Here is a 21,209-nt window from a genome sequence, read left to right as displayed (position 1 = left end):
ATACACATCAACTTTTCATTAGTGGAGGAAATTGATCAGATGCTCAATTAACCTCAAGGAAATTTCTTCAAAGTGAACTAGACTAATTGAAATATTTGAGAGGGTAACCTTTATTGAAGGTTGCATGAAAATGTTGAATAATCAGTTGTCCCCGAAACTGAAATATCAGGCCAGCTTCATCATACTATCTGCGACTGGAAATCGTTATATGGGCAAAATACTTTGTGATTTAGGGGAATACATCAATGTTATATTGAAATATATGTTCAGATGGCTCGACATTCCATATCCTATACCGACCACAGTCAAGCTTCAAATTTATATTTCCCCTGAGGGAACTGATAGCTCTTCAAAATAATTATTATTTAGAGCCTTTTTACATAGGTTAAGCTTGTAATTTAGCATTTTTAAAATCATATTTAGATCTATTTTAGCATATTTTATATCATTTGCATATTAGGAGGGAATTATTGATACTTTAGCTAATTTTAATGTTTTTGTTGCAAATTAATATATTGATGTTGTAGTCGTTGCTTACACTGATGTTGGACTGGATTGCTGAGATGATTTTATAGCAACTTTTGTGTCACAAGGTAGTTGGATAAATTTTAGGAGTTGATAAAGTTACCGGAAAAAATGATGGAATTTGAATTTAAAAAGGACTTTTCAGACAAAAAGGGATTTTTCTATTGGTGGAAAGTTTAACTTTGATGGGCTATAAATATAATATTTTCTAAACATTTTTCTCATCATAAAAAACCATAGCTGCCTTTTATTTTTCTCTCCTACCATCACCATTGCCACCTAAGCCATTCACCCAAAAGTGTACAACAGCGTGGAGTAATCGTGTAGCAGCAGTGACCAATCGAGATTCAAACTTTCCTTAGTATTCTTTCATAGAAAAAGGGAGACACTTTTTTAAGTTTGAATTATTTAATTTTATGTTGTTATCCGGGTTTGAACATAAGGTGTTCGATGAAATGTCATCCTTATGATTTTGCTTAAACACTATTTTCTTAATTGAGTTTGTTTTAATGGATGTTTTTTGAGATGGGTTCATCCACATGTATGTCGATCTTAATTATTTTGAGAAATAGATATCGTTGAGGTTACATGCTCATTTAGTTTCAGCATCAGTGTTTATGAAAGTAAACTTAACCATATAAAGATGTATGATGCCGATTGTCTTGCTTTATTAATTGATTGATCGATTGTTTTAATGAAAGTTAATTCCAATTGGTTAAGTGTTTAACTCTTGAAAGAGGATTAATGTGTTAATTGTTGCATGACTCATAATCGTATCGCCACAACATAGTTGTACTATTAGCTACCAGATAACAACATCATTATTTGGTCCACTGGTCTGATTGCTCCACTACTCGCTATAACATTCCACTACTTTTATTATTTTGAGTTTATTACTTTGTTGTCTTTTTGTTACCTTCTTAAAATATACATTACTTTTCTTTTCTTTTTGCCAACAAAACTCTATTGTGACAAATGCTCTCCATGGGTTTGACGCTCGGAACTCTTGAAGTGTCCACTTTATTACTTGATTTACGAAACGTGCACTTGCGTTGAATGTTGTATCAATTTTGTAGCATCAAATTTTTGGCACCGTTGTCAGGGAGAAATGTTATTACATTAGAGTTGTTTTTTTTTGTTTTACTATCTTTATTTATTTTATGTAGGTATTTTTTATCATAGAATTGTTGGTGTGTGCCACTCAACAACATCCGAGACATTAATTTCAATAACAACCAAACATGACTCAATATTATGGTCCGCATTTACTAAAAGTTCCAATAAAGTAACATTGCTACAACATTAATGACTGTAACAGGCCAATTCGAGAGTATGTAGCGTCAACATTGGATGATCTATATCCTAGCATCTTGAGGTGTACCATCCATGCTACCCATTTTGAGCTGAAGCCTGAGATGTTCCAAATGCTAAAGTTAATTTGGCAATATAGTGGGATATGCACCGAGGACCTTCGAGCGCACTTACGAGCATTTATTGATACATGCACCACACACCACAATACTAAATAAGATGGCTAACTCTTCCACCTGACCTAATTACAAGAAATATGGCCAAACTTTTAAAAGACAAACTCTAGACTTCAATTCAGGCATTATCAGTAAAGGAATTCAAGCCCACATTGAAGCAGAAGAATTCAAAGAGGGAAACCAAAGCATTTCCCCTCCCACAGCTACTTAGATCTCAATATCCCATGTTGGAGACAATCCCGGACCAAAATGCTTAATCAAAGAAGATATTCCTCGAACCAGCTTTATACCTCCTTAAATTACTATAACCATTGTAAAAAGTATCTATTGTTGAATTATAAAGCGTGGATTACTTTCTCCCTTAAATTTTAGTAATTTAGGTTGTCTTCTTTTTATTTTCTTAGGATAAGGGTAAAATGGTAATTACATGTAATGAAAAAAAACCCTATATAGCTATAATTTCTTCCATAAATGCCCCTTCCTTGCTCCACAAGGTATTACCGATGATTCATCTTCTAGAAGACTCATTCAGATTGTTCATTAAGCTAGAGGGATTCATCTTACATAAAACTCCTTGATCTATTCACCACCACTGGATCAAACACTGCATCAACGACTCACATCAATGTCGCCCACCCCATTGCAATTATAATACAACTTAGTTTTTTATTTATTCTTATTTTAATTTTATTTTAATCCTTACTGATGATACAATAAGAATTCCTCTTCACCTATATAATGGACGCTCTTCCAACCATTGTAATCATCAAGTTTTCTTCTTTATTATTCAATAAAACGAGAGATCCGTTTTGCTAGAGCTGATACCCTTGTGCCTTCGAAGTTTCTTTTCTTTCAAGTTCTTTTAGTTATTGAAAGGAAAATTTTCACACTCTGGTTCGCCTTCTGATTGTGATTAGGAGGGTTAGCTAGAGTCGTATTGTCGAGTTAGCCTTTTCATCATGACTAGGACGGTTCAATAAGACATATACATATATCTTCATCATCCACAAGCCACCATATTCTTCTTAAATAATCATTCCATCACCGTACACAAACCCTAGGGTTTACGTTAAGCACCAAACCTACCGGGGTAAATTTTTAAATGACTTTTTACGAAGATCTGACCATCAGAATTTTGATATGTCTTCCCCGTTACAATCCTTATCCCGTTATCTACCCAATGAGTATTCATCCATCAAAATCCATAAAAAAACAAGACCTTTACCGCCTATTACAAGGGAGATAAGCTTAATTCCCTTATTACATGTTTTATCTCTAACTTATTTCATTACCGTTGTTTTTCTTTTATCCTAATTTCATTAGAATTCTATTACCATGTTTTTATTTTCTTAACTTATTATTATTTTTCTTAAAATCATCAAATCAAAACCCTAATCAAAGTACCTTGCTACATCCCATATTTCCATCTCATCATCTCATTCTTTAATCGAATCTAGAGTTTTATAGGTTTGATTCCTCAACGAAGAGCAACGTTATCATATGCTACCATTTCTCTATCAATTTATATCAAATTTAGGATGATTCTTAGAGAAAATCAATAACTTTTAATTGTTCTTACAAGCATACTTCATCAAGGTACCCCAACGAAGCCAGTTGAGATAACTACATCATTTTTAGGTTCTTTTCAATTCACTTCAGTTGAGCTCCAATTACTTCTTGTTATTCTTCTTTTTTTAATAGAAACATAAAATAAAAAAAAGGAAAAGGATCAGAGAAAGAGAAAAAGCAAAAAAATAAAAATATGCATAAAACACAAATAAAGAAATTTGGGACTGATTTTTTTACAAGTACATGACTCATCCTAAGAGCAATCTCCAGTTCAAATTTCAAACAATCAGACTTCATTTGACCACTATGATCCATCATTCAAGATTGTACGATAGATTTGAGCACTGGACCTTGTCAAATTTTCTCAAATTTTTGAGGAAGAATTGATACTAAAATTTTCTAGATCCAAACTACTCTCATTGGAAGACATTCAAAATATGTTTTAGAATTTTTGGATATCGATAAGCCCCTAAAAACATTTCTCAAGTTGATCCAACAATCCAAGTTTTTATGGGTTTAGATTTTTCAAACTTTTCTTTGACTCTTATTGCCTTAGGTTCTTTTGTTTTACCTTTCCTTGTTCCTCTACATCATCTAAAATATTCTCTTTCTTTTGTTAGTAGGATTAAAAGAGTTTGCATACTTCTTCTTTCTTTGATTCTCGTTCTCTTGGAGTCTTACCTTTGTTGGGCTCTTAGAACCTTTAAGTAACTTTGTTTCCTTTATTAGCGATTGAACTCTGATACGAACATTAAAGGATTTTATGGAGAAAAGTGTTATAAAAAGTACAAGATCGGCTTTCTTGCCTATCATTTTGTTGCTTCCTTGGAGTGACTATGAGGTTTTTTGTTTTTGTTTTTCTCTTTAAATTTTCTGTGACTGTTGTGATTTTAGGATGGCAAGAGAAGATGCTTTCAACAAGAAAATGGATAATATTTTTGTTGGCATAGAACGTCAAACAATCACTCTTACTGGACATTAGAAAATGATTTGATCAATTCCATCTCACCTTGAGACACCAACAACAACCACCACCGATTGAGCAAGCAATACAAGATGACTACAATTACCAGAACAATGTGATGATTTCTAGACTTGCACAAACCCAGTTTGAAATGCCTAAACTTTTTGCAAAACCTAAGTTCACAGTCCCACCATTCAAAGAAGAATATGTTCTAGATAACTATGTAGTTTAGGAAGAAAATCGATCTTATGTTTTCCTACAACGACTGTCTCATTATCGAATATTACCACTTGTCATTATGTAATTTGTGGGTTATGCTCAAACTTGGTGGATGCATACTAGAAAAACAATTCAACATAATCGAATCCAAGACACTAAATCATAGGAAACATTAAAATAAGTCACAAGAAACCATTTTTCTTCTGACACACTACACAAGGGAAGTAAAACAACGACTCTACGGACTTCAATAAGGGAAGAATTTAGTCAAATACTACTACAAAGAAATGAAGTCCCTCATAAACTGAGCAGACATCACTGAAGATGAAGAAGATATAGTGTGTCATGTTTTGTTGTTGGCTAAAATAAAAGCATAGTTGATCTACTTGAATTACATGGATATGAAAGTTTAGAAGACACATTAAGAAAGCAATAACAATTGAAGCACAACTTCAAAGAAGATTCCGATTCAGAGAAAATTATCAAGGTACATCATCCTCTTACCAAGTTAATTCATCTAATATCACTTCATCTTCTGTCGCGAATAAGAAATCGAGGGATGAAAAGCCAAAGGTGGCTAAGGATATAACCAAAAACCCTAAAAAGTTTCATCCAAAATAACCTTTTTGCTTTAAATACAAAGGTTATATTTATACAATTTGCAATTGTCTGAACGTGAAAAACATGATAATCTGAGATGAGGGTGCTAGTTGGATCGATTCAAAAATAGATTGTCCCGAGCATACAAAAAAAGATGAAAATTGAATCAGATAATGATGGATTTGATGGATTACGCTTAGTTGGGAGACAAAATCTAAGCATACAAACAGTTGATGACTTAGATATTGAGAGAACAAACATCTTCCACACAATATGTCAAATAAAAGATAAATCTTATTCTTTGATTATTGACAATGAAAGCTTTGTTAACGTGATTAGCATTTATGTGGTGGATACACTTAACTTGCTTAGTCAACAACACCTTAAGCCATACAGCTTACAATGGCTTAATGAGAGTTATGAACTAAAGGTCACAAGATAATGGCTAATTAATCTGAAGATGGAAAAATATTGTGACGATGTATGGTGTGATGTACTATCGATGAAAGCATCTCACATTCTTTTCAGATGGCCATGGAAATATGGCAACGATGTCATTTACTATGGTAAGGTATACAAGTATTCTCTGAACATCAATGGAAAACCATATAGTTTACGACCAATGCATCCAAAAAACATTCTCTAGGATCAGAAAAGAAACTTCGAGGAGGTTAGGAACTTCAAAAAAGAGGTTCAAACTGATAAAAGACAAAAGAATGACCACGAGAGGTGAATGAATCTACTAGTGAGAAAAAACAGTGTCACAAAACATTTATATGAGTTAAAAAAGACTTGAGAGAAACCTTTTCCCACAATAAGACTTGTATCCTTATCCTTTTCAAAGACACCATATTTTCAATTTCTACTAACCTAATGAATTTGCCTACTGTTTTTGTTTCTCTTTTCCAAAATTTCACATAACTTCAAAAAATAGGCAAAAGAGGTGAAAATCGATAAAAGCCAAAAGAATGACCATGAGAGGTGAGTGAATCCGCTAGTGAGAAAAAATAATGTCATAAAACATTTATACAAGTTAAAAAGACCGGAGAGAAAGCTTTTCCCACCATAAGACTTGCATCATTATCCGTTTCAAAGACACCATATTTTCGATTTCTACCAACCTCACGAATTTTCCTAGTGTTTTTATTGCTCTTTTCCAATATTTCACAAATGCCTTAAGTGATCCACTAGACGACTTACCACCAAAAAGATGAAGAGTACACCAAATTGATTTCATTTTGGGATCGTCCATTCCAAATTGACTTGCATATCAATACAATCTGGAGGAAACCAAAAAATTGGAACGACAAGTAGAGGTATTATTACAAAAAAGCCACATTCGTGAAAGTCTTAGTCCTTGTGAAATTTCATTTATCCTTGTGCCAAATAAAGATGACACATTCCAAATATGTGTAGATTGTAGAGTGATCAACAGAATCACAATCAAATACAGGCATCCTATCCCATGCCTTGACAATATGTTGGATGAACTTCATGGATCTTGCATCTTCACGAAGATAGATTGAAAAGAGGGTACCACAAAATCTAAATAAAGGAAAAATATGAGTGGAAAACAACTTTCAAAATGAAGTTGGGATTATATGAATGGCTCTTCACGCCCTTTGGCTTTACCAATGCACCAAGTACATTCGTACGGTTAATGAACCAGGTTCTAAAAGAGTTTATAGGTAAGTATGTTGTTGTTCACTTTGATGATATCCTTATATATTCACATTCTTTTGATTCTCATGTCAGGCACGTTCGTTCCATACTTGAAGTTCTACAATGAGAACATTTATTTACTAACATGGACAAGAGTACACACTCACCACTCAAATGCATGCTATTATTATGGCAATTCAAGAATGATCCATACTATCTTCTATCACAGAGGTTAGATCTTTCCACGGTTTGGCAAGTTTCTATCAGTGATTGTTCAAATATTTCTCAACCATCACCACATTAATAACGGAGATAATCAATAAATCAATTGAATTCAAATGGCGACCACAACAACAAAAAGCTTTCGATCTTCTAAAATGTAAGTTATGTTCTGTACCCATTCTCCATCTTCTCGATTTTCTAACACTTTTGAGCTAGAATGCAATGATTTAGGTATAGGTATAGGCACAATACTTATGCAGGAAAAGCAATCTATCACTTGCTTTAGTGAGAAGTTAAAAGGCACAACTCAACTACTCTACCTATGACAAAGAACTCCTTGCACTTGTTCGTGCTCTTGAAGTTTGACATCAGTATCTACTTCCTAAAGAGTTTGCAATACATACAAACCATGAATCACTCAAGTGGTTAAATGGTCAAGGTATGTTAAGCAATCAACATGCTTAATGGGTTGAATTCATATAATCTTTTCCTTGTGTGATTAAACACAAACAAGAGGAAGATAACATCATAGCCGATGCATTATCTCAAAGGTACACACTCATCACTCAAATGCATGCTACTATTACGAAATTTGAACACAATAAAGAACTATTTTCTTCTGACCTAGACTTCTTTGAGATTTACAATCATTATTCAAAAGGTGTTTTTAACAAGTTTATCTTGTAGATAGATTTTTTGAATGAACAAGTTATACATCGCACAAGGTTCCTTAAGAGAGTTCCTAGTCCATAAATCACACTTAAGAGGACTAATGGGACACTTTAGCATTAACAAGACTCTCGACATGGTCATGGAACACTAGTTTTGGCCACACATGAGGAAAACTGTAGAAAAGGTATGTTCATCATGTATTACTTGCAAACATGCCGAATCTAAGGTAAATCCTAACGGTCTCTATACCCGTCTCCCAATTTCATCATCTCATTAGATCAATTTATCTATGGTCAAGTTTGTGTAAAGGAAATACTTTGTAACCCCCCAGATCGATGCGGGTAACCCGATCCTATCCGGGAAGTCACATTAGGGCCACCGGAGCGACCCACTGTAAAAATAGCGGAAAATTTAAAACTTTTTATCATAACATGTAAACTTATAAAATCATTTGTCAGTGTGCAGAAATAAAACAGATTTTCAGACTCGTATGTAAATCAAAATACAATTACATGCCCCCTAATCACATGTACCATACTCTGCAACAACGCCGGACGAACTCCCTTACTGAAGTCGATAGATGCACTGGTACAATTCTTTTAACCTGAAATGTTGAGTAATAGAGTGAGCTTCGAAAAGCTCAGTAATACAGAACTACCAGATCATGCTGAAGAACGTGCATATATAGATAAACATACATATCCTTATTATTTCCGAACATTTACAGATTTTTATGCTGAACAGAGATCCTACTGATATTTCATATGGTAACGGACAATGAGCTTTCAGTTCAGAGAAATATTTCGGATGACTAAGTTCAGGAGATCAGAATAGGTTTTCTAGTGTGTTCCCAAAAACCATGTAACTTTTCAGATCTTTTTAAAACATATATATATATATATACCCCCATCCCATCACAACATAATGTGTAGGTTCCCCAGAACCATACACCCAACCCAACACAACATATAAGGCCCTGAGCACAAAGCCGAGGTACCTGCGGAAATTCTTCCTTCAACAATACCCCCCAATTAAAACATTTTTCCGTCTTTAAACGAAGATATCAGAAATCAAAACAGAATTCAGAACAGATATCAGAACAGAATCCAGATCAGAAATCAGAACAGAATTCAGGTCATTTATCAGAACAGAATTCAAGTCAGAAATCAGATAAAATATTTATATGATTAGGGAATACACCAGAGTTTACAGATATTATTCAGAGATGCTAAATAATCTTAGCAGGCAGAGAAACACGGATTTTCAGTATACCGATAGAATGTCGGAATTTAGAATCACTATTGGAAAAGTTCAATAACTGACGGAATCATCAGTTATTCAAAATGTGAATTATCAGGATCATATCTTATTCGGACAGTTTTCAGAAGTTGTACGTAATCAGAAGGGTATTCAGAATCCTTTACATCTATGTCAATTGATCGGATAATCGAACAATCTTGAGAACGAAGATTCAGAATCTTAATAATCTATGTCGACTGGCCAATTCATTTTCCTTTCAGGGTATTTTCTCGTTAATACCACAAATTCTTGTCCATAGATCATCTTCAGAATCATCGCTGAATAGATCTTCCAATGGTCTTTATTTCGTTTCCAAGCTTCCACAATATCATGACATACTGACATGCTTGATTTGTAGTTCATAACCCATTGTAATGGTACACTACGTAAACTCATCAGAGTTTCCACACTTATCCAACTCACTTATTCAATCCGCAGTCCTTGTGGTTACTTAATTTATTTAGCATTCAAGTTCATTCCAGAAACTTCGGGATTTTATAGAGTAATTCAAGTGTTCCTAATTTTTAGACACATGCTGCACTTCCGTTCCATTCAATTTGGTCTTCGTGGTTGATTTGTCGAACAAACGTCTAATTCTTAGTATTGAATGCGATCCAGAGTTGAACTAAGTTGAATACTTCCAAAATTTATCATCGAGTCAAACTTAAGAAGACGAACACGCATTCCAGTAATATTTATGTCATTCAGGTATTGACATAGCTTTAGGGTTAATCTACTCACTTAAATTGTGTTTCATTACTTTTAAAGATAGGCCAATACCTATGCTTATTTGGATTCCTTAATTAATCCAAGGCATTTACTTGGTATAGGTCATGAGGGTATTTTGGTAATTTTGGTGTTCAGTTTTACTCCATTCATTTCAGAGCTTGAGGATATCCAATCATTCTTGAGCTTGGTGATATTCTTGGGTCATTTCCATTACATGGGTATTTTGGTCATTTTACAGATCCACGGTATTTCAATCTTTTTCCTCTATCCGGTCTTATTATTTAATTCCAATTTATATCTTTTTCCTCCATCCGATCTTATTATTTAATTCAATCTCATCATTTGTTTCAGTCCTTTCGAATAATTCTGACAGCAGAATACCCCCGATAAATTTTTCTTCAGGTATTTACTCATTTCTCGGATATTTTCGGGTCAAGTGCCTTCTCAGATTTTACAAACGAAAAATCAGGAATTTTCCTGAACTAAGTCAGGATCTTAACAATCAAATCCGTACTTAATCGAGTTAAGTACGAATCCTCAAAGTATTTTCTCATTCAGCGTTAACTCAGACTATTCTACCTCTTAAGGGCATTTCCATAATTTCTTAACCAATATTTTTTTCGATATTAGCTCTTAACGAAAATAATATAATTTAGAGATCCTATGATTAATTGCTTTCTTAAACACTCTCTGATCTTGAAACGGTTCTCTTAACAGACTTCTAGTATCCTTCACAAACTCTTCTAACACTCTCTGATCTTGAAACGGTTCTCTTAACAAACTTCTAGTATCCTTCACAAACTCTCCTAGGATTAAAACCGGTTATCCATAATTTCCAAATAAAACTAACATTTCTTATGCACATCAATATTTTATCAGATCAATATGTCTGTAAAATCCTCTTACCTAACTTCCATATTCAAATCTTGTCTTTTTATAACGTAAGGGTATTTTCGTAATTTTTACCCTACCGGAGTATTCTCATAATTTCTCATCCAAGTACTTTTAGCATTTAACCTTTGATGAAATAAATTATAAGTTGCAGATACAGGGCTGATTTCTTTATCACCAATCACAAACTTGTAATTTAATCTAACAATTTCTCAATCTCTTATATTAATCATTCGATCCGTAATCAGTTACAGAATTTCTACCACATTCATATCGAGTGTATAATTTATTTAACTCCACCAAAGTGACCAACATTATCTTATTCATGCATTTACCAATATCAACATGTTCCATAAAGCATAAAGAGGTAGTAAAGTATTACCTCGATTTCCGTGCAATACTGATCGACCATAAAAATTCCATTCGAACGCCTTTGATCTTCAATTCAACTTCCAATAATTCCTCAGATACATATCAACATAAATTATATCAGAAACGGAGCTTAATTGCGATAAACGAATCGAATCGGATGATAAATCAGTGAAAAACGGCTTACCGGGTTCGAATTTGGAGAAACGGACTTCGGATTCGGATTCAAGACGTCGAAAGCATAAAATATGACTTTTCGGAAATTTGGAATTTTCGGTCAAAATCAAAGTCAACGGGTTTGACCGGTAATTTCGAGGCCTTCGGGTTCGAATTTTGAAAAACGGACAGCGGAATCGGATTTGGAACGTCGAAAAATGTCAGGATAGGTATACTCGGTCGAAGTCAAAGGTCGTTTAATGCCCGATCAAAGCCGGTCAAAGTTTTGGTCAACAGTGGTCAATTCCGGTCAACGGTCAACGGTCAACGGTCAACGGGTCGGGTCAACGGGTCGGGTCAACGGGTCGGGTTGGGTCAACGGGTCGGGTTAACGGGTCGGGTCGGGTTGTGACCGGTCAAACCGGTCAAAACAGTTCCAAAACCGGTCAAACCGGTCACTTTTCCCTTCCCCACGCGCAGTGGCGGCGCGTGGGGGCGCGTGAACAGTGATAAAATCCCGGAAAAATTTCTAAAAATTATTTTGAGCGATTTCGAGATACTTACAAAGCTCGATTCACAATTTTGAACGGCGGAGAGCTCGATTTCAACTAATCGGGAAGTTTGACCGGTTCACCTCCCAACGCGCCGCCGCCGCCGGAGAAAAAAGAGAACACCGGTGGACTCGGAACGGCACAAGGAACACGATGGTGCGGGAGGTGTCGTAAACGGATGACCCGATCGTCGTGAATCGATGAAAAACCAACTAAAACCGAGTTATTACCGACGATACTTCCGACTGAAATTCACGACGAATGGCGATGATTCACGACGAAAGGTTTGAGGGGTTTTGTTCCTCGGTTGACAACGAACACGATGGTGGTTTCGGCTCGTCGTTTGGAGGTCGGACGACGAGTAGATCGGAGTTGGAAGTTGGGTTGTTGGAGAGGGGAAAACTGGAAAATATGCATCTGCGCACGGGGAGAAGAGATTTATAATTCAACATATAAACAATGGGTAAACCAAGAGTTTAGCCACTGAACTTTATGCACTTCATAAAACGGTCTGCCAACTTTGAAATCTTATAATTTAATACCCGATTCCTTCCAAAAATACCAATTAAATTCATCACTTTATAATTTCTTAAATTTAGCCCCTAAATTGGGGTGTTACAATTCTTCCCTCCTTAAAAGAATTTCGTCCTCGAAATTCACTCATGTCACATAATTGCAGAAATAAACTTCCATCAGTTCTTTCATATCTTTTATGTAACTCTTATAGAAATACAGATCCTCCACTAATCCTTAACCAGTTGAGTATACATTCCTATTAGAACTCTCCCTCATTTCTATAAATTAATCTGAACGAAAATTTCCTTGAGAAATCATTTCAGCCTTGTTTACGTGAATAGGCTCACATAGCAACAACATATCCCAAATTCATTTCCGGAGTCGAGTCAGAATTTCTCAGATGAATAATTCACACACGGCTCGTGAGGTACTTTACAGCGATTAAACAGATGTTACTGGAATTCCTTTTTGTACAAATATAACCTTAACAGATAGAAACTTCGGTTTGTTCGTTACAGATAGGGACTCAGCCCTGGAGTTCCAGCTTAGAGAGGTACGATTGCAGTCTAGGGGCATGTATTGATCAGACATATTTTGACATTCGACCGGCCGGTCTAACTTGAAAATTTTGACTCAAACCATAGCTCTGATACCACTAAATGTAACCCCCCAGATCGATGCGGGTAACCCGATCCTATCCGGGAAGTCACATTAGGGCCACCGGAGCGACCCACTGTAAAAATAGCGGAAAATTTAAAACTTTTTATCATAACATGTAAACTTATAAAATCATTTGTCAGTGTGCAGAAATAAAACAGATTTTCAGACTCGTATGTAAATCAAAATACAATTACATGCCCCCTAATCACATGTACCATACTCTGCAACAACGCCGGACGAACTCCCTTACTGAAGTCGATAGATGCACTGGTACAATTCTTTTAACCTGAAATGTTGAGTAATAGAGTGAGCTTCGAAAAGCTCAGTAATACAGAACTACCAGATCATGCTGAAGAACGTGCATATATAGATAAACATACATATCCTTATTATTTCCGAACATTTACAGATTTTTATGCTGAACAGAGATCCTACTGATATTTCATATGGTAACGGACAATGAGCTTTCAGTTCAGAGAAATATTTCGGATGACTAAGTTCAGGAGATCAGAATAGGTTTTCTAGTGTGTTCCCAAAAACCATGTAACTTTTCAGATCTTTTTAAAACATATATATATATATACCCCCATCCCATCACAACATAATGTGTAGGTTCCCCAGAACCATACACCCAACCCAACACAACATATAAGGCCCTGAGCACAAAGCCGAGGTACCTGCGGAAATTCTTCCTTCAACAATACCCCCCAATTAAAACATTTTTCCGTCTTTAAACGAAGATATCAGAAATCAAAACAGAATTCAGAACAGATATCAGAACAGAATCCAGATCAGAAATCAGAACAGAATTCAGGTCATTTATCAGAACAGAATTCAAGTCAGAAATCAGATAAAATATTTATATGATTAGGGAATACACCAGAGTTTACAGATATTATTCAGAGATGCTAAATAATCTTAGCAGGCAGAGAAACACGGATTTTCAGTATACCGATAGAATGTCGGAATTTAGAATCACTATTGGAAAAGTTCAATAACTGACGGAATCATCAGTTATTCAAAATGTGAATTATCAGGATCATATCTTATTCGGACAGTTTTCAGAAGTTGTACGTAATCAGAAGGGTATTCAGAATCCTTTACATCTATGTCAATTGATCGGATAATCGAACAATCTTGAGAACGAAGATTCAGAATCTTAATAATCTATGTCGACTGGCCAATTCATTTTCCTTTCAGGGTATTTTCTCGTTAATACCACAAATTCTTGTCCATAGATCATCTTCAGAATCATCGCTGAATAGATCTTCCAATGGTCTTTATTTCGTTTCCAAGCTTCCACAATATCATGACATACTGACATGCTTGATTTGTAGTTCATAACCCATTGTAATGGTACACTACGTAAACTCATCAGAGTTTCCACACTTATCCAACTCACTTATTCAATCCGCAGTCCTTGTGGTTACTTAATTTATTTAGCATTCAAGTTCATTCCAGAAACTTCGGGATTTTATAGAGTAATTCAAGTGTTCCTAATTTTTAGACACATGCTGCACTTCCGTTCCATTCAATTTGGTCTTCGTGGTTGATTTGTCGAACAAACGTCTAATTCTTAGTATTGAATGCGATCCAGAGTTGAACTAAGTTGAATACTTCCAAAATTTATCATCGAGTCAAACTTAAGAAGACGAACACGCATTCCAGTAATATTTATGTCATTCAGGTATTGACATAGCTTTAGGGTTAATCTACTCACTTAAATTGTGTTTCATTACTTTTAAAGATAGGCCAATACCTATGCTTATTTGGATTCCTTAATTAATCCAAGGCATTTACTTGGTATAGGTCATGAGGGTATTTTGGTAATTTTGGTGTTCAGTTTTACTCCATTCATTTCAGAGCTTGAGGATATCCAATCATTCTTGAGCTTGGTGATATTCTTGGGTCATTTCCATTACATGGGTATTTTGGTCATTTTACAGATCCACGGTATTTCAATCTTTTTCCTCTATCCGGTCTTATTATTTAATTCCAATTTATATCTTTTTCCTCCATCCGATCTTATTATTTAATTCAATCTCATCATTTGTTTCAGTCCTTTCGAATAATTCTGACAGCAGAATACCCCCGATAAATTTTTCTTCAGGTATTTACTCATTTCTCGGATATTTTCGGGTCAAGTGCCTTCTCAGATTTTACAAACGAAAAATCAGGAATTTTCCTGAACTAAGTCAGGATCTTAACAATCAAATCCGTACTTAATCGAGTTAAGTACGAATCCTCAAAGTATTTTCTCATTCAGCGTTAACTCAGACTATTCTACCTCTTAAGGGCATTTCCATAATTTCTTAACCAATATTTTTTTCGATATTAGCTCTTAACGAAAATAATATAATTTAGAGATCCTATGATTAATTGCTTTCTTAAACACTCTCTGATCTTGAAACGGTTCTCTTAACAGACTTCTAGTATCCTTCACAAACTCTTCTAACACTCTCTGATCTTGAAACGGTTCTCTTAACAAACTTCTAGTATCCTTCACAAACTCTCCTAGGATTAAAACCGGTTATCCATAATTTCCAAATAAAACTAACATTTCTTATGCACATCAATATTTTTATCAGATCAATATGTCTGTAAAATCCTCTTACCTAACTTCCATATTCAAATCTTGTCTTTTTATAACGTAAGGGTATTTTCGTAATTTTTACCCTACCGGAGTATTCTCATAATTTCTCATCCAAGTACTTTTAGCATTTAACCTTTGATGAAATAAATTATAAGTTGCAGATACAGGGCTGATTTCTTTATCACCAATCACAAACTTGTAATTTAATCTAACAATTTCTCAATCTCTTATATTAATCATTCGATCCGTAATCAGTTACAGAATTTCTACCACATTCATATCGAGTGTATAATTTATTTAACTCCACCAAAGTGACCAACATTATCTTATTCATGCATTTACCAATATCAACATGTTCCATAAAGCATAAAGAGGTAGTAAAGTATTACCTCGATTTCCGTGCAATACTGATCGACCATAAAAATTCCATTCGAACGCCTTTGATCTTCAATTCAACTTCCAATAATTCCTCAGATACATATCAACATAAATTATATCAGAAACGGAGCTTAATTGCGATAAACGAATCGAATCGGATGATAAATCAGTGAAAAACGGCTTACCGGGTTCGAATTTGGAGAAACGGACTTCGGATTCGGATTCAAGACGTCGAAAGCATAAAATATGACTTTTCGGAAATTTGGAATTTTCGGTCAAAATCAAAGTCAACGGGTTTGACCGGTAATTTCGAGGCCTTCGGGTTCGAATTTTGAAAAACGGACAGCGGAATCGGATTTGGAACGTCGAAAAATGTCAGGATAGGTATACTCGGTCGAAGTCAAAGGTCGTTTAATGCCCGATCAAAGCCGGTCAAAGTTTTGGTCAACAGTGGTCAATTCCGGTCAACGGTCAACGGGTCAACGGTCAACGGGTCGGGTCAACGGGTCGGGTCAATGGGTCGGGTTGGGTCAACGGGTCGGGTTAACGGGTCGGGTCGGGTTGTGACCGGTCAAACCGGTCAAAACAGTTCCAAAACCGGTCAAACCGGTCACTTTTCCCTTCCCCACGCGCAGTGGCGGCGCGTGGGGGCGCGTGAACAGTGATAAAATCCCGGAAAAATTTCTAAAAATTATTTTGAGCGATTTCGAGATACTTACAAAGCTCGATTCACAATTTTGAACGGCGGAGAGCTCGATTTCAACTAATCGGGAAGTTTGACCGGTTCACCTCCCAACGCGCCGCCGCCGCCGGAGAAAAAAGAGAACACCGGTGGACTCGGAACGGCACAAGGAACACGATGGTGCGGGAGGTGTCGTAAACGGATGACCCGATCGTCGTGAATCGATGAAAAACCAACTAAAACCGAGTTATTACCGACGATACTTCCGACTGAAATTCACGACGAATGGCGATGATTCACGACGAAAGGTTTGAGGGGTTTTGTTCCTCGGTTGACAACGAACACGATGGTGGTTTCGGCTCGTCGTTTGGAGGTCGGACGACGAGTAGATCGGAGTTGGAAGTTGGGTTGTTGGAGAGGGGAAAACTGGAAAATATGCATCTGCGCACGGGGAGAAGAGATTTATAATTCAACATATATAAACAATGGGTAAACCAAGAGTTTAGCCACTGAACTTTATGCACTTCATAAAACGGTCTGCCAACTTTGAAATCTTATAATTTAATACCCGATTCCTTCCAAAAATACCAATTAAATTCATCACTTTATAATTTCTTAAATTTAGCCCCTAAATTGGGGTGTTACATACTTTGTTGTTTAGAGATTGATTATAGAGTAGGATTAAGGTTTCATAGTTTTGGGCTTATATTGGACCAAGAAAGGATGAGATAATATCTGTGTAGTTGTTCACAGGTTTTCCAAAATGGCACACTTCATCCCTTGTCATAAAACAACAATATAACACATACTGATGACCTATTCTTAAAAGAGATAGTAAGAATCCATGGCATTCCCCGTATGATTATTTTTGACCCAGACACGAAATTCATAGGCTACTTTTAAAAAGAACTATGGGGTAAGATAGGTACAAAACTTCTATAATCCACTACTTGTCATCCTCAAACTGACAGAAAGAGTGAGGTAATCAATCAAATTCTTGGTTCTTCACTAAGAATCGTGGTAGGTAAGAACACTCGTAACTAGGAATAATGTTTACCTTTCGTTGAATTTGCTTACAATAAATCCATCCACTCGACGACATGTTAATCTCCATTTGAAATAGTTTATAGATTTAGTCAACTGTATACATTGGATCTTATTCCTTTTACATTAGATCAGATTACTAGCATGGATGGCAACCAAAAGACAACCTTTGTAAAGGATATTCACTCCAAAGTGAAGAAAATTATGGAGAAAACATACAAAGTAGTGGCTCACAGAGTTAATAAATGATACGGACATGTCAAAATTTGAACCAGGTGATTGGGTTTGGTTGCACATGCAGAAAGAAAGATTCCCAAAGAAACGAAAATCTAAACTTGATCCATGTGGTGATGGACCATTTTAGGTGAGTACGACGTAGGTGCATCTTTTAATGTTTATAATTTATCTCCTTTTGATGTTTCAGATTCATGGACAAATTCTTATAAGGAGGGGAGAGATGATACATACACCACATATTATAATTCCAAAGAACATGGCCTAACTCCTCCACCTGACCAAATTACAAGAAATAGAGCCAAACTTCTAAAGGACAAACTTCATACATCAATTCAAGCATTCATTAGTAATGGAATTCAAGGCCACATGGAAATAAAAGAATTCAAAGAGGGAAACCCATTCATTTCCCCTCTCACGACTACTTGGATCTTATTATCACAAGTTGAAGACAATCTATTACCAAAATGCACAATCCAAGAAGACATTCCTGGAAACAACTTCAAACCTCCTTAAATTACTAAAACCCTTGTAAAAAGTATCCATTGCTAAATTATGAAGCATTGATTACTTTCTTACATAGATTTTAGTAATTTAAGTTGTTTTCCTTTTATTTTCATAGGATAAGTTTAAAAGGGTAATTGGTTGTAATGAAAGAAACCTTAAGTAACTATCATTTCCTCCATAGCCACCCCTTTTATTTCTCCATGAGGTATTACCGATCATTCATCTTCTATAAGACTCGTACAGACTGTTCATTAAGCTAGAGGGATTCATCTTACATCAAACTCCCTGATCTCATCACCACCGCTGGATCAAACACTACATTAACGACTCACATCAATGTCGCCCACCCTATTACAATTAGGATACATCTTAGTTTTTATTTGTTCTTATTATAATGTTATTTTATTCCTTAGTCATGATACAATAAAGATACTTTTCACATATATAAAGGAGGCTCCTCCCACTATTGTAATCATCAAGTTTTATTTTTTATTATTCAATACAACGAGAGATCATTTTTGCAATAGTTGATAGTATTGTGCCTTGTGATTGTGAGGGCTGGGTAGAGTCGTATTGTCATGTTTTCCTTTTCATTTTGACTACGAGGGTTCGACAGGATATATCCATCTATCTTCATCATCCACAAGCCACCATATTCTTCTTCCATAATCATCCCATCAGTATACAGAAACCCTAGGGTTTGCGTTAAGCACCAAACATACCGGGGGTAATTTTCAAATAACTTTTTACGATGATCCAATTGTTATAATTTGATGTTGTCTTCTCCATTGCAATCCTTATCTTATTATATTTCCAATGAATATTCAACCATCAAAATTAAACAACAACCTCTTTTCCACCCATTACAAGGGAGATAAGATTAATTCCCTTACTACATCTTTTATCTTTAATTTATTTCATTACCCTTGTTTTCCCATTGTTCTAATTTTATTAGAATTCCACTACGTTGTTTTTATTATCTTAAATACTTATTCTTTGTCTTAAAATTAGCAAATCAAAACCCGAACCCAAGTACCTTGACATGACCCACATCTCCCTCTAACCCTCTTATTCTTTTATTAAGTATAGAGCTTTCAAGGTTGGATTCTTCAACAAATAGTAACATTCATCATCTGCTACCACTTCTCTATAATTCATGGAACTGTGTAATTCTTTTTTACATCAAGGATTTCCCGTGATACACTGAAGCTGAAATTATTTACTCACTCGCTTCTTGACAAAGCTATAGCATGGCTTAAGTCGCTGTAGCCTGGTACTATAGCAACATGGAATGAGTTGGCACATTTTTTTTCGTTTCAATCTACTCAAAATGAATGTTAAACTAAGAAATGGAATCACATCTTTCAAGAAATTAGAGGATTAAATCTTGTATGAAGCATGAGAGCGATTTAAAAAATTACTATTCAAATACCCGATACATGGTTTTCAGCATTGCATACAAATAAATGTATTCTAAAATGACCTTAACATGTAAAATCGAATGGTTAAATCAATAACAATGATTACCAGTATCCTAATACAAGAATGATGTTGGGGAGACGCGTTGCTGCAGCAATGGACAATGATATGCTGAACACAATGACAACCCAATTGATAACATTGACTGAGATGATTAAAGAAATGCAACAACCTGGAGGTATATACAAAGTTAAATCAATATCCCTTATTACTTGTGTTCATTGTGGCGTTAATCATAATTTTAAGGAATATCCTCAAAATCTCAATTTCATGTATTTCATAATGAGCTATAATTGGAATGACAATTCTAACACCTGCAATTCGAACTTTGAGAATCATTTTGATCTATCACAGAGAAGTCATAATATATTAAATTCTAATACATCATTGAATTTTGAGAGTACACAACCAGAATATTAGTCTGAAGAATAGTATGTGTAACAACAACCGATACTGCCACATCAGCAAATACATCATCAAGCAATGTAACCATAATAATACAACAACCAGCAAAGTTATCATGAGAAAACTTCCAACCAAGATTTAACATCTTCATCATTTAAGTCTCTACTGATGGAGTACATTCAAAGCCACTCAACATCATTGCAAGTAGTGGAGAATCAAGTTGTACATCTGGCCAATGCGTTTAACATGAAACATAAAAGAGCATTGTCACATGACTGAAGTTGGTTGTAACCAGTATTGTAAAGCCATCAGAATGATAAGTAGACTCTAACTTGGGAAGAATTATGAGCTAAAAAAAGGGAGAATAAGAGGCCTAAACAACAATTCAAACATAATGAACAAGAAGTAGAGATTGAGCTACCCAACATTGGTGTCACAACAAATGATGCGGGCCAATATAGTAACTCTGGGACATTGCCAACAAAATTGCCACTTGCGATTCCACCACAATTTTCATTATAACTTACATAAGGCCACCACCTTCACTCCATCAATAATTCCAAAACACCAAGGAGGACCAACAACTTAAATTCAACGTATTCAACCCATTGAACAACAATGAAGAAGTTGCACGTTATGCTATTGACATTATCAAAGGAACAAAGCAAGAACACTTGGATGAATGTTGGAGCATGTATAATGGGCATAACGGGAAACATTATGGTAACAATATACCACAAAGCATTTCTTTAAATTGGTTCTATGAACTCAAGCTCGATTAGTTTATTATTGTTTT

The 21,209-nt window shown here is 35.3% G+C and overlaps 1 non-coding gene across 1 annotated transcript; it reads right to left on the bottom strand.

Annotated features, from left to right (window-relative positions):
- Positions 1-19,868: 19,868 nt before the first annotated feature.
- On the bottom strand, positions 19,869-19,975 carry LOC120187796. The gene has a single exon (XR_005522341.1). It is a non-coding gene; the product is annotated as a small nucleolar RNA R71 (small nucleolar RNA).
- Between the last annotated feature and the right edge of the window lie 1,234 nt (positions 19,976-21,209).

This window comes from Hibiscus syriacus, unplaced genomic scaffold, assembly GCF_006381635.1.
Source record: "Hibiscus syriacus cultivar Baekdansim isolate YM2019G1 unplaced genomic scaffold, ASM638163v2 tig00113725_pilon, whole genome shotgun sequence".
In the NCBI taxonomy this organism is placed as follows: domain Eukaryota; kingdom Viridiplantae; phylum Streptophyta; class Magnoliopsida; order Malvales; family Malvaceae; genus Hibiscus; species Hibiscus syriacus.
This window is presented reverse-complemented; position numbering and strand designations above follow the sequence as displayed.